This window comes from Urocitellus parryii, chromosome 1 (assembly GCF_045843805.1).
Source record: "Urocitellus parryii isolate mUroPar1 chromosome 1, mUroPar1.hap1, whole genome shotgun sequence".
NCBI classification, from domain to species: domain Eukaryota; kingdom Metazoa; phylum Chordata; class Mammalia; order Rodentia; family Sciuridae; genus Urocitellus; species Urocitellus parryii.
This window is the reverse complement of record NC_135531.1, coordinates 139,600,630-139,612,752: the sequence shown is the minus strand read 5'-3', so window position 1 is coordinate 139,612,752 and position 12,123 is coordinate 139,600,630. Positions and strand designations below refer to the sequence as shown.

The following is a 12,123-nucleotide window of genomic DNA, read 5'->3' as shown; positions in this document are numbered from 1 at the left end:
AAAGTGAAAAGAGAGATGAGTTGGGAGGTAACTGTAATGATCCAGGGAAATGGGTCATTGGTCTACACTGGGATGGTTGTCTACCCTAGAGTGGTAGGCATGGGGTGAGAATAAGTGACCATGGTCAAAGTTTGCTGATAGTATTGATATGTGCATAGAAACAGAGAGAGATAGCAAGAATGACTACAGGACTTTTGACTTACGTCACTGGAAGGGTGGAATGTCATTTACTTAAATAAGAAATGCTTCAAAGAAATGTTTTTAAGGAAGTATATAGGCCCATTAGAAATTATGCTTTGAACATTCTGACTTTGTAATCATATTATATATTCAAATGAAGATATTTAGATGAGCACAGATCTGGATTCAGGGAAGACATGAGGTTAAGAATATATATTTGGGATCTGTTATCATTATATGGTATTTAAAACCATAAGACCAAAAAGATCATCTAAGTAGATCTAGGTAGAACACAGAAGAGGGCCATATTCTAGAAATTTAACCCAGGTATTCGTGAATATATGAAAAAAATGACATGTGTATGAGAAAACAGTCATAACAGCATTCTGATGGAAAAGTCTGCAAACAAAAAAAAGAATATCAATAAAGAACTGAAGAGGTCAATTATAGCACAATCTCATGATGGAATATTATTCAGTAGTCTAAGAAATGAGACAACATTCTGCTAACATGGTACTAAAACTTTAATTATTGAGTACTTCTCTCCAACACCAAGAATAACACATATATATTCGCTCAAAGCATTCTTATGCAATATAGTAAAAGTTCTAGTTATTGTTATATGACAAGAAAAAGAAAAGATAAATTGGAAAAGCAGAAATAAAATTATCCTTACTTATAGAGGCATGATTGTCTATGTAGAAAATACTAGAGTATGTTGAAAAATAATTCCTAGAACTAATTTCTCAGTAACAAGTAAATTCAATACGCTTTCAGAAAACAAAACTAAAGCACAAAATTAAATACACATAACAACAAACCTGTGTAAACTTAAATTTAAAACAACTGGTATTTACAAACATACCAAAAATAAAGTATAAAAGTTATGATGAACTAAAAAATGTATAAAGTATCCATATCCTGAAAATTATAAAATTCCATGAAAAGAATCAGAAGTCAGTAAGGAGCACATCCTGTTCATAGTAAATATTCAACACAAAGATGTTGCTCCTCCCCAAACTGATCTATATATTTGCAATTGCTATCAAAACCCCAATAAGGGCTTTATACATACACACAAGCTTGTTCTGAAATGAATGGGGAAAGTATAGTCCCTGAATAGCTAAAACACTCTTGATAGAGAAGGAAAAAGTAAAAAGAATAACTCTACCTAATTTCATGGTTTATTATATGTTATAGTTGTTCTGGTGGATGGATAGGCACAGATCAGTTAAACAGAATAGAAAATCCAGACATCAACTCACACAAATATGCACAATTGATATTTAATAAAAGCACAAAAGACATTTAATGGAAATTCAGCATCTTCAAATGGTTCAAGAGTGGTTAGACATCAACAGACAGAATAAGTGAACAAACCTCAACCTAAACTTTGTATCTTCTACTAAAATTAACTTGAAATGGGTCATAGGCTTCAGTGTCCAATATAAAGCTTTTATAAGAAAAATAGGAAATATTTTTTAAGACCTAGGGCTAAGCAAAGAGTTCTCAGACTTGACTCCAAAAGCATGATTCATAAAAGGAAAATTTGATAAATAGGATGTCATCAAAATTAAAAAATCCTTACTCTGTGAAAACACAAGAGAAGAAGATAAAAAGATAAGCTTCAGACTAGGGGAAATTATTTACAAACCACAGAACCAACACAAGACTGGAATCTAAATATAAAGAACTTTCAAAATTCAATATTTAAAAAAAAAGCGATCCAATTTAAATATGAGTAAAAGACATCAACAGATATTTCAAAGAAGAGGATACCAGATGGCAAAAGTACATGAAAAGATATTCAATATAATCAGTCATGAGGGAAATGCAAATTAAATCACAAAGATTATATTATTATACAACAGTCAGAATGGCTACAGTAAGAAATGGCAACACCACCAAATGCTGGCATGGATGCAGAGAAACTAAATCATTCATATACTGCTGGTGGGAATGTAGCTACTGTGGAAAAGAGCTTGTCAGCTTCTTGTAAAATGAAACATGGGATTTTCATACGAACCAGTAATCACACAATTGAGCATTTATCATGGAAAGTTGAAAACTCATCTTCATCAGCATCCTTTGTGGTCAAATGTTTTCTCTCATATGTAGAAACTAAAGGAAAGGGGGTGGGAAGGATAGGATAGCAAAGATAAAGACAAGATCACTTATGCAGAAGGAGAGGTAGATTGGAGTGATGAGTAAGGGAAAGCAATGCAGAAAGAATTCTTACAAAATCATGTTATGTGCACACAGAAATACACCACTGGGAACCTCACCTTTATGAATAGGTAGAAAGAACCAATCAAGTTAATAGATGAGTGAAAGCAAGTCTAGCAGAGTAGAAGGATTATAGGAGAGGAGGGAGAACTGGAAGGAAAAGGGGAGGGATAAGTGGGAGGATCATGAACCAAAATTGAATTCCATGCATGTATGAGATTATTGGGATGAACCCAACTACTATGTAGAACTACAAAGCTCTAGCAAAAATAAATAAATAAAAAAGACACATAAACATGTAAACACACATACACATTCAATTGTATACATAACTAAGTACATGTAGACTCTCTCTCTCTCATACACACACACACACACACACACACACACACACACACATGAATGCAAGTGAAATTGGTAAATCTGAGTAGCTTTGGTTGATTGTATCAACATCAGTATCCTGCTTATGGTACTGTACTACAGTTGTGCAAAACACTGCCATTAAAGCAAACTAGATAAATGGTACACAAAATCACTATACCACTTCTCACAAATGTGTGTGAATCTAATATTAACATTTTCAATTAGAAAGTGACTGTTTAAATAAATTACAAAACATCATAAAAGGAAGACCTTCTTGTTTGTGGATAAGGAAGATACTAGATATTTATCCACAATGCATTAAGTAAAAACACAAGGATATATGAAAAAGACCACCGTTATAAGGAAAAAGAAATACACAGACCAGCTTTGGGTAGAAGAAGAGCTGGTAGCAGCTTCCCTGGTTGCCTCTGGGAAGAAACAAGGGAACAGACATGGGAAGAAAGACATTTTACACAAGTTTTACTCTTCAGAACTTTTGAAGGTTGAGTCATGAGTATTACCTATGCCCCCAAAGAAATAAATTTCAAAGAAAAACATGTTGTTCCTAAATGAAAATCAGCAAAGCTGAAACAATAATAAATAAATAACACAGAGAATCAATCGACCAACACATATTTCTTTTTTAACAGTCCCTTAAGAGTTCTGCATGGAAAATGGCTGTGAAAGACTCTGAGTAATATGTAAGAGGCATTGCCAATATCAAGGAAGGATGCATGACTTGGGAACAGGGAGAAATAACTAATGCTATATGGCAGCAATTCCAAGTGTCACGGAGCTATCCAAGCAACAAGGGTTATGAAAAGTTAGAAAGGGGAGATGTGGGAAAGTTGGGGCAGAAGGAAGTCTGCAAGACTTTGACCTTGAAGTTCAGAAAGAATAGGTAAAGGCAGTGCCAGTTTAAAGAGATCTACACAATCTAAAAACCAAAGCAATACCTTTTATTTTTATAATCATCTAGAATATACTGAGTATGTTAAAAGTCTTAGAAGGCTAATAAAATCCTCCTGAAATGAGCACTAACATTTCACAGATGTGCAAACTAAAGGCTAGAGATATGAGATGTTCCCATGTCTACATTTCACAAGCGAAAAAGAATGAGCCATAGTGGTCCTCACTTCTAGAGATTTCTCATTCCACTCTATCTGCATAGACAAAGTGTCAAATGCCAATACAGTAAGGACATATCAGCCTTTACACCCAATCCTGTCAAAAGTAGCTCTATTACCAGTGAGAAAAAGTTTCCAGCAGAAAACATAAAATGACCGAATATTCTGTTGGGTTCTAGATGCACCAGCAAGGAGACAGGATGGAAGACAGCATCTACTGAACCACTACCAAGCACCACCACTGTGCCAAGTGACTTTGGGTAATTTGCTTATTTATCCTCATCATAACCTTGTGGTGTCAATATATTCAATCCTGACTTTGCATGAAAGAAACCTAAGGACCGTGGAGATAAATAAGATGCACACATCACAAAGCTGTTATGTAACTGAGCAGGGACATAAATCCAGACTTCTCTGCTTCAACATCCAGTGTTCTTTCCTCATTTCATAGGTGCCAGGTGTCACTAATGTCACCAGTGCATTACCTTGCATTTTCTAAATATTAAAGGGCTATTTTGGGGAGGATTGCCCGGGGGGGGGGGGTTGACCTAGAATGATAAGAATGTTTATCGTAGTGGTTTTTCATATATTGTTTTCTATTTCCTCTTTTGATCATTTCAGCCATTTTATTGCTTACAGAAATAAGGCTAATATGTTCTTCTGCTCATTAATCATAATCTATTTTGTCCTCAGAGACTTGCAGAAGCATAAACATCAGATCTGAAAGGATATTGAGATATAGACCATCTTGCTCAACCAGGTCCTTTGACACATGAGGAAACCAAGACCTAGAGAAATAGATAGACTTCTTTGGGGTCCCCTAGCCAATTGCAGATGTAAGATCCACACTCATGTTCCCTAGTCCTCAACTCAACAAGAGGCATCACTGCTAGCAGAGTGTGGCAGAAAATCAAATTAAACACTAAAACATAAAGACTCCCTCAGAATAAGCTCTTTCCTTTTCCAGAAAGGGAGAGGATGGAGGAAGCAGTATTTAAGCAGAAGCCGCAACAACAATTGAGATTTACAGATCACAACAGACAAAAATCAGTCTTCATTCACCACCCTAAAACTGAATTGGCTATCTCAAAAGGACACACACAGGCACATCCATGAAAATAAACTCTGAAAAAAATCAATTCCATTTTATGCATTTGGATCTCGGGAAACACATTGCTCTACTGATGTGACAATTCTTATTTTGATTTGGTTTTAAGATTTTTAGAAGTACCCATCAGCCGGACTGAGACGTGAGATCACATGTCTTTCCAGCTAGCAATTTAACTCATTCCTTTGTCTTGAAGATAAACTAGGACTCAGAACAGAACCAACATTCTCAGGCCAACGAATCTCTGTTGATATCAAGGATAGCTCTATCTGCAAAATGAAGCCAATACATACAGAATGTTAGACATGGTTCCAGGAGCTGGGGATATAGTAGCAAATCAGAAGTGCATTTGACTGTGGAACAGACCTTTTAATCTTGAACGGCAGACAATAAATAAATATGAAAAGTGTCAGATATGGTGAAGTTCAAAGGAAAAAGTCATGTGAAGGACTTGGCACAGAGGATGCTTCAATAAATAGCAGCTGTTATAGTTACACCTCAGCATTCAGTAAATGCTGCTCAAGTGCACGTGATTCTCCCACACTCACATATATAATTTATTAGAAATATAGGGGTCCCAGGCCATCCTAGACATCACAAGGAACCCTTCCCTTCGGATCCACTGACTAGTTATTTCTCCTTAAGCCAAGATTATTCTTTTGGATGTTGTAAAAGCTCCAAAGTTCACATCCCTTTAGATCTTTCCAATCTACCAGGACTTTTTCTAAACAATCAAACCTGAAGGTTCACATGGCTGGAAAAAATGAAGGAAGTTGGAGAGGAATGGGGATTTGCTATAGATGGCTACCCTCCCTATTCTAGCCAGAGACCAGGCTGGACTTGCAGGGAACATGCAGATGTATGTTCATGGCCAGTTTTCTTAGGAGACTTTACTGCCAGGGGAACCTTAGGATTAGAAAACAGAGTCCAAAAACAGAGAGTACAACCTTTGTTTTCTCAAATGCTATTTCAATAAAAAACTGATTTCATGGGAGGGAATTACAAGGCAATGCTGTAGAGGAGTAGGCTTTGAAGTGTCTTGGAAATAGGATAAATCCAGCCTCTGGTCTCTAATCCTGGATCCAATTATGATTTTCTGTGTGACCCTGAGTAATCCCTTCCCTTCTCTGGGCCCCCTTTTTTTTCTATCAGTACAATAATGGAGCCAGGCGATACCGCGTCTGGGCCCTCTCTGTTCTGACATCCTGTCATGTTTTTCTCAAATCATCTGCTCTGGTGGGATCCCCTCCTCCCAGAGGCAGTGGAACCAGGGTGCCTCTCTCAGCATATTTGCTAACACCCAGCCTCCAGGGGAAAAAATGCTGACCGACACCCTGGCTGCCTTCGTGGCGTGTTGTTAAACACCTACTTACAGCGCTAATCGGCTGGTTTTCACGCCCAGGAGATGGGGATTGATTGCTGACACTGACCTGGCAAGGAGAGGATCCCACAATCACCAGCCAAAGCAACCTAGGCATGCAGGCTGGGAGTTTGGCAAAAGGTACTGTGGATGGGGAAGGGACTGGGAAGGAGAAAGAGAATGGAAGGTGGTTGTCTGTAATGACTGGGAGCATTGCTGGAGAAGTCAGGCAGATCTGGGTCTTGGTCTGTTCTCGGCCGCTTTCTAGCCATGCAAACTTGGGCATGTCCCTTCACGTCTCTGAATGTGTTACTCAACAGCAGCTGACCCTGCCACATGGTCCCAGGGCATGCATCTTGATGGGTCCAAATGGTCTGGCAGTCCTTTCTGCTTACCACAGGTTGCTCAAGAATTGTCATGGGATCCAGTCTTGCCTACTGAGACTGGAACTCTTTCTGGGTAATTCCTTGAAAAAGTTTTTGTGATTAATAGACGAATAAGTTACATATGAGCCTCTTGGTCATTAAGGTCATACACTAATTTAAAGCAACAAAGGAAGCCCCCATGGACACAGTAAAGGAATAGAGAATTGACATCTGTGATGATGTCACTAAGCCACCAAATCCTTCAACACTGAGGCTGCTCTATTCCCAGGTTATTGCATTTTTTGTTTGTTTGTTTCTCTTATATATTTTTTAATTTTTTATTTGTTCTTGAGGTTGTACATGATGTGGAGTTACACTGGTCATGCATTCATATATGAATACAGGAAAGTTATGTTGGATTCATTCTACTGTCTTTCTCATTTCCATTCTCTCTCCCCTCCTCTTATCCAATCCAGTGAAATTCCATTCCTCCCTTCCCCTCCTTACCTATTATAAGTCAGTATCCACATACCAGAGAGAATATTTGGCCTTTGGTTCTTTGGGATTGGCTTATTTCACTTAGCATGATAGCCTCCAGATCATCCATTTACCAGCAAATGCCATAATTTCATTCTTTTTTACAGCTGAGTAATATTACATTGTGTATGTGGACCATATTTTATTTATCTATTCATCTGTTGAAGGGTACCTAGGTTGGTTCCATATTTAAAAATATGGAACACTTCATGAATTTGCATATCATTCTTGTACAGGGGCTATGTTAATATTCCCTATATTGTTCCAATTTTAGTATATGTGCTGCCGAAGCAAGTACTAGATTATTGCTCTTGATACGTGAAGAAATAAATCCCTATTATTTAAAACAAGTCAAGTTTCCATTCTCAGCAGCCCACAGCTTCCAAACTGAGAGTAGTGGTCATAAATGTTGGTTATCATTGATGAAATTCCACTGTCCAGAGTGGTATAAAAAGCAAAAGCTCAGAGGTCGAGGAACTGAGCTCAAATTCTAGTAACTTCTCTCACCCTCCACCCCTCACCTCCGTTTCCTTAGGCTCAAAATACAGATCTACCTCTGAAATGCCTTGCAGTCACAAGGATCTACATAAATAAATTTGGAGGAATACTTTTGCCATCCACTCTGGCATACAGAGAAAGCTGAGAGTCAACAGAAAAGACTCCTCAGCCTGGTTCTGTCACTGCTTTGCTTTGTGGCATGAGATGTGTCCCTTCCCCTCTGAACCTTAGTTTCTCTCTCAGTAAATCAGAGTCTTGGATTGGTTTAAATCTAAGGTCATTCTTCAAATTGATATTCAATAAAACAAAATGATGTCATCTTTTTCATTCATAAACACACACACACACACACACACACCCAAAGCGTTGGCAGAAGACACAATAAATTTTGCAAAAAACCACTGTAACCTTCTGTGAGTGCTGGGCTAGGTATAATGTTGGTGTCCTGTAGCCAGATGTCACACACAGAAGGCCCCTCCCTGGGGCAGGACCCCCTTTACCCTCTTTTCAGCACTAGGGTGACTACTGTACCTCGTCTTCACATCTGTCTCTGCTGGACAATATCCCCAGCATCCCACGACCATGGCCCACAAATCCTAATTTTGCCTCATACGGAAATAGTTAAAATACAAAGATGGGAAAAGCAAGCACTCTCAAAATGAAATTATTTTGGCTCAATATAGGAATTGTTGAAGAAAACAGACTAAAACTCCCATCCAAAGCAACCCGACAGGGTTTCCAAAATCTGCGCTGCAGACACAACAGCAGATGGGGGTAGGAACAGACGCTGGTTCACCCACCTTCCAAATGGACAACGTGCCTCCTGCCATTGCCTGGAGAATACTGAAAACCTTCCCATCTGTGTAGTGCGTGGTCTTGTTTAAAGGCTTCTGTGCGATCCCTCCAACAGCACGGCAAGGAGAGAAGGCAAAGGGGAGGTGGGGTGGCAACATGTAACAGAGAGGAGAGCTAAGCTTTGCCATAAATGACATCTAAGGACAAAAATCTGCCTCTGCCCCATTCTCTCTCTTGTGTGTGTGTGCATGTGTGTGCGTATGTGTGTGCGCATGTGTGTGTGCATGTGTGTACACGTGTGAGTACAAACACCGGCTACATTCCTCCTATGCACCAAGAGCTAGTCTAGCCTTTAACATCACTCTCCAACATACCTAGTCTCCTACCCAATGAATCTCAGAACCTCCAACGTGTGCTCAGGTGATGCAGAAGAGCCATCCCAAGCTAAAAGGATGAATTATGTGGTCTAAGCTAGCCACTGTGATCTCTCCATTCCTGTTTGATTATTATGGACCTAGCAGTGAGCACAGATTTCAGAGGGGTTTCAATGATCATGCAAACAGCTAAAATTCATTACAATTGGATTAGCAGAAGGAAAAGATGGGTGAAATCTAGAGGAAAAGCCATGTGCCAACTTCTTTATACTATCTTTATCTAGAGGGGACACATGAGGAAAAAAATCATTGCCATATGTACTCTGTTTCTGCCTAGGAAAGCCCATTTAGAACTCAAAATTCGAGGTTTTACTGTGGGATATGGAGAGTTGATCATATCAGCGTTCTACACCTAGAGCATACCAAAACTCCAGACTTTCAGAAGGAAAGCAGGTATTCAGCATAAGTCAGACTGTACAAACCGTTTAGGAGTTTGACCCTTGCCTTCTTTTTTTTTTTTTTTTAATGTGGTGCTGAAGATGGAACTCAGTCCAATGACATGCTAGGCAAATGCTCTACCACTGAGCTACTACTGCAGCCCCAACCCTTGCCCTCTTAGGGAATGAATCAAATACCAAGTTATTGGATGCTGGACAAGGGCCAAGCTTGCAATCAGACTTTTCTAAAGGTAGCATTCCTAAGCCCTCTCTGTCCCCTCTTTTCTGCATAACACAAATCAGTTTTGATCAGTAAGATATAAAAAGTCCTTTAGACTTTCTTTCTGGAATACATCTGCATGAGAGGAGAAAAACATCTCTTTCCTCCTTCTACTTTTTGCTTGTTGGGATGTTGAGTGGAAATGTAATGCCTGGAGCTGAGGCATCAATTTTGCAACAAGGAAGAGACAGGTCTGGGGATGAAAATATAATGTGTGGCCAAAAAAGAATGGGTTCTTCCATGTTTCGCTGAGTAGATAAATTAACACCAATAGTCGTTCATTTCCACCCTTTATGTCTTGTGAGAAATACAAGACCCCATAGGTTTAAGCCACTGTAAGTAAAATCCTATTACTTATAGCCAACTCACTCCTAAATGATACAACTATCAAGCAAAATTAGTCACAGGCTCTTTTTTAAAAAATATGTTCTAATTAGTTATACATGACAATTTCTCACTCTTCTGGTGGTACTTGAAGTAGAATCACACTGATTGGGTAGTCATATATGTACATAGGGAGAAATACAAATCAAAACCACAACAATTATGGAGAGCGGTATGGAGATTTCTTAGAAAACTTGGAATGGAACCACCATTTGACCCAGTTATCCCTCTCCTCGGTTTATACCCAAAGGACTTAAAATCAGCATATTTACAATGATGCAACCACATCAATGTTTATAGCAGCTCAACTCACAATAGCTAAACTGAGGAATCAACCTAGGTGCTCTTCAGCAGATAAATGGATAAAGAAAATGTGGTACATAAACACAACAGAATATTACTCTGCCTTAAAGAAGAATGAAATTATGGATGGAGCTGGAGAATATCATGCTAAGTGAAAAGAGCCAATCCTAAAAAACCAAAGGCCAAATGTTTTCTCATAAACTTTTTTCATGAAACTAACAAAGTGGTGGGGTGAAAGAGAACCAAAATCTATGCTATTGTGTATATAACCGTAAACTGTAAAAGTGCTCTGAAGAGAATGAATTCAGTTCTGCATGAATATCCAAAAAAGGAGCCTGAGTTGGTTAAAGGGGGAGGAGCAACCATGGAAAATTTTGTCAACATTTCTATTTCCTTATTATAAATTGTTCCAAAATTTAACAATATAAAACAACCATTTTATTTGGTAATGATTTTATGAATTAGGTATTCTGCAAAGGCTCAGCTGAGAATTCCCTCTAAGGGGGTTTCATTGGCGGTCCATTGAGCCCTGGTGGACCTGGTTGTTCAAGATGGCTCACTTGCATGGCTATGCACTGACGCAGGCTGTCATGGTCCTGCAGCCTGAGGTCCAGGAGAGCCACCGTTCCCATGTAATAGCTTAGGGCCGTGAGCACAACTGTCCCAATAACCAAGGTGGAGATTGCAGGGTGCCTTATAACCCAGCCTCAGCCATTACACAGCATCATTTCCAATAGGCTCTTGGCCAAAAACATCATAAACACGTCCAGATTCTGACTAGGAAGACTGTCAAAGAAATGATGGGCCTGTGTTTAAACTTCCATAGGCTTCCCTTAAGAAACCATAATTGAACGGGCAGGACATGTTTGCCAAGCAGAGGAAGAAAGGCATATGACATCCACAGAGAACAGCTTACTCAAAGGTAGATCCAGGGTGGAAGACAACCAGGCACTTTGGAGAATAAAAAGGAGGCCAATGCGGGTGTGGCTGGTCCAGAGAGCGAGGGTGGGGGATACAGCGGAGGGGCAGGGCTTGAAGGCCATTCATGCTGGGCCTTTCCTGGGATTTGCTGTCCGGAGATTTGCATCTGTATCCTAAGAGACTGTATTTAATGTCTGTGTGACCTTGAATAAGTCGACCTGAGTGTCACTTTCCTTATCTGTTAAATGGGGATGATGTGGATCGTATCTAACTTAAATCTGTCATAAGGTTTCATGACATCATAGCTATCTAGTAAGTGCTCATAAAGAGCCGCTGTAGCTATTGCTGGTTGTTTCTAATCAGATTACTGGGTAGGGAATTCATTTTGCAGGTAGGGCATTAAACCCTAGAGTTTAAGTGGAACCAGAGAATCCAACCCAAGCAGTTGAGCAGCGATGGAAGCCCCAGCCTTTCAGGCCCTGGTCAAAAGCTCCCCCAGAACCACAGAGAACTGGGGTCTATGCACAGGCTGGTGAGGGTGGAGGACTCCACAGCTGGGCCATGTGGCCACAAATTCATACCTTCTGTACATCTAGATGACACCTATTAGAAGCAGCTAAGAATTTTAAGAAACCCTTTAAAGACTGACAGCCATCTCGATGCAAACTCTATACACGGAATCTGATCCGTATGTAAGTGACACAGGAAGTGTGACCTAATAAAGGGCAAGCCTTGATGTTGAAAAAAAAATAATCCTGGTTTGACAGGTACTGGCTTGGTACCTTTGAGCAAATCAGTAAACTCCAACAACACTGTTATCTTTTATCTAAAATGGGAATGACATCTACGTTATTGGGTTCTTATG

The 12,123-nt window shown here is 39.4% G+C and overlaps 1 non-coding gene across 1 annotated transcript; it reads right to left on the bottom strand.

Annotated features, from left to right (window-relative positions):
- Positions 1-7,457: 7,457 nt before the first annotated feature.
- Positions 7,458-7,564, bottom strand: LOC113182440 (U6 spliceosomal RNA). Its single transcript, XR_003300728.2, has one exon. It is a non-coding gene; the product is annotated as a U6 spliceosomal RNA (small nuclear RNA).
- Positions 7,565-12,123: the final 4,559 nt, after the last annotated feature.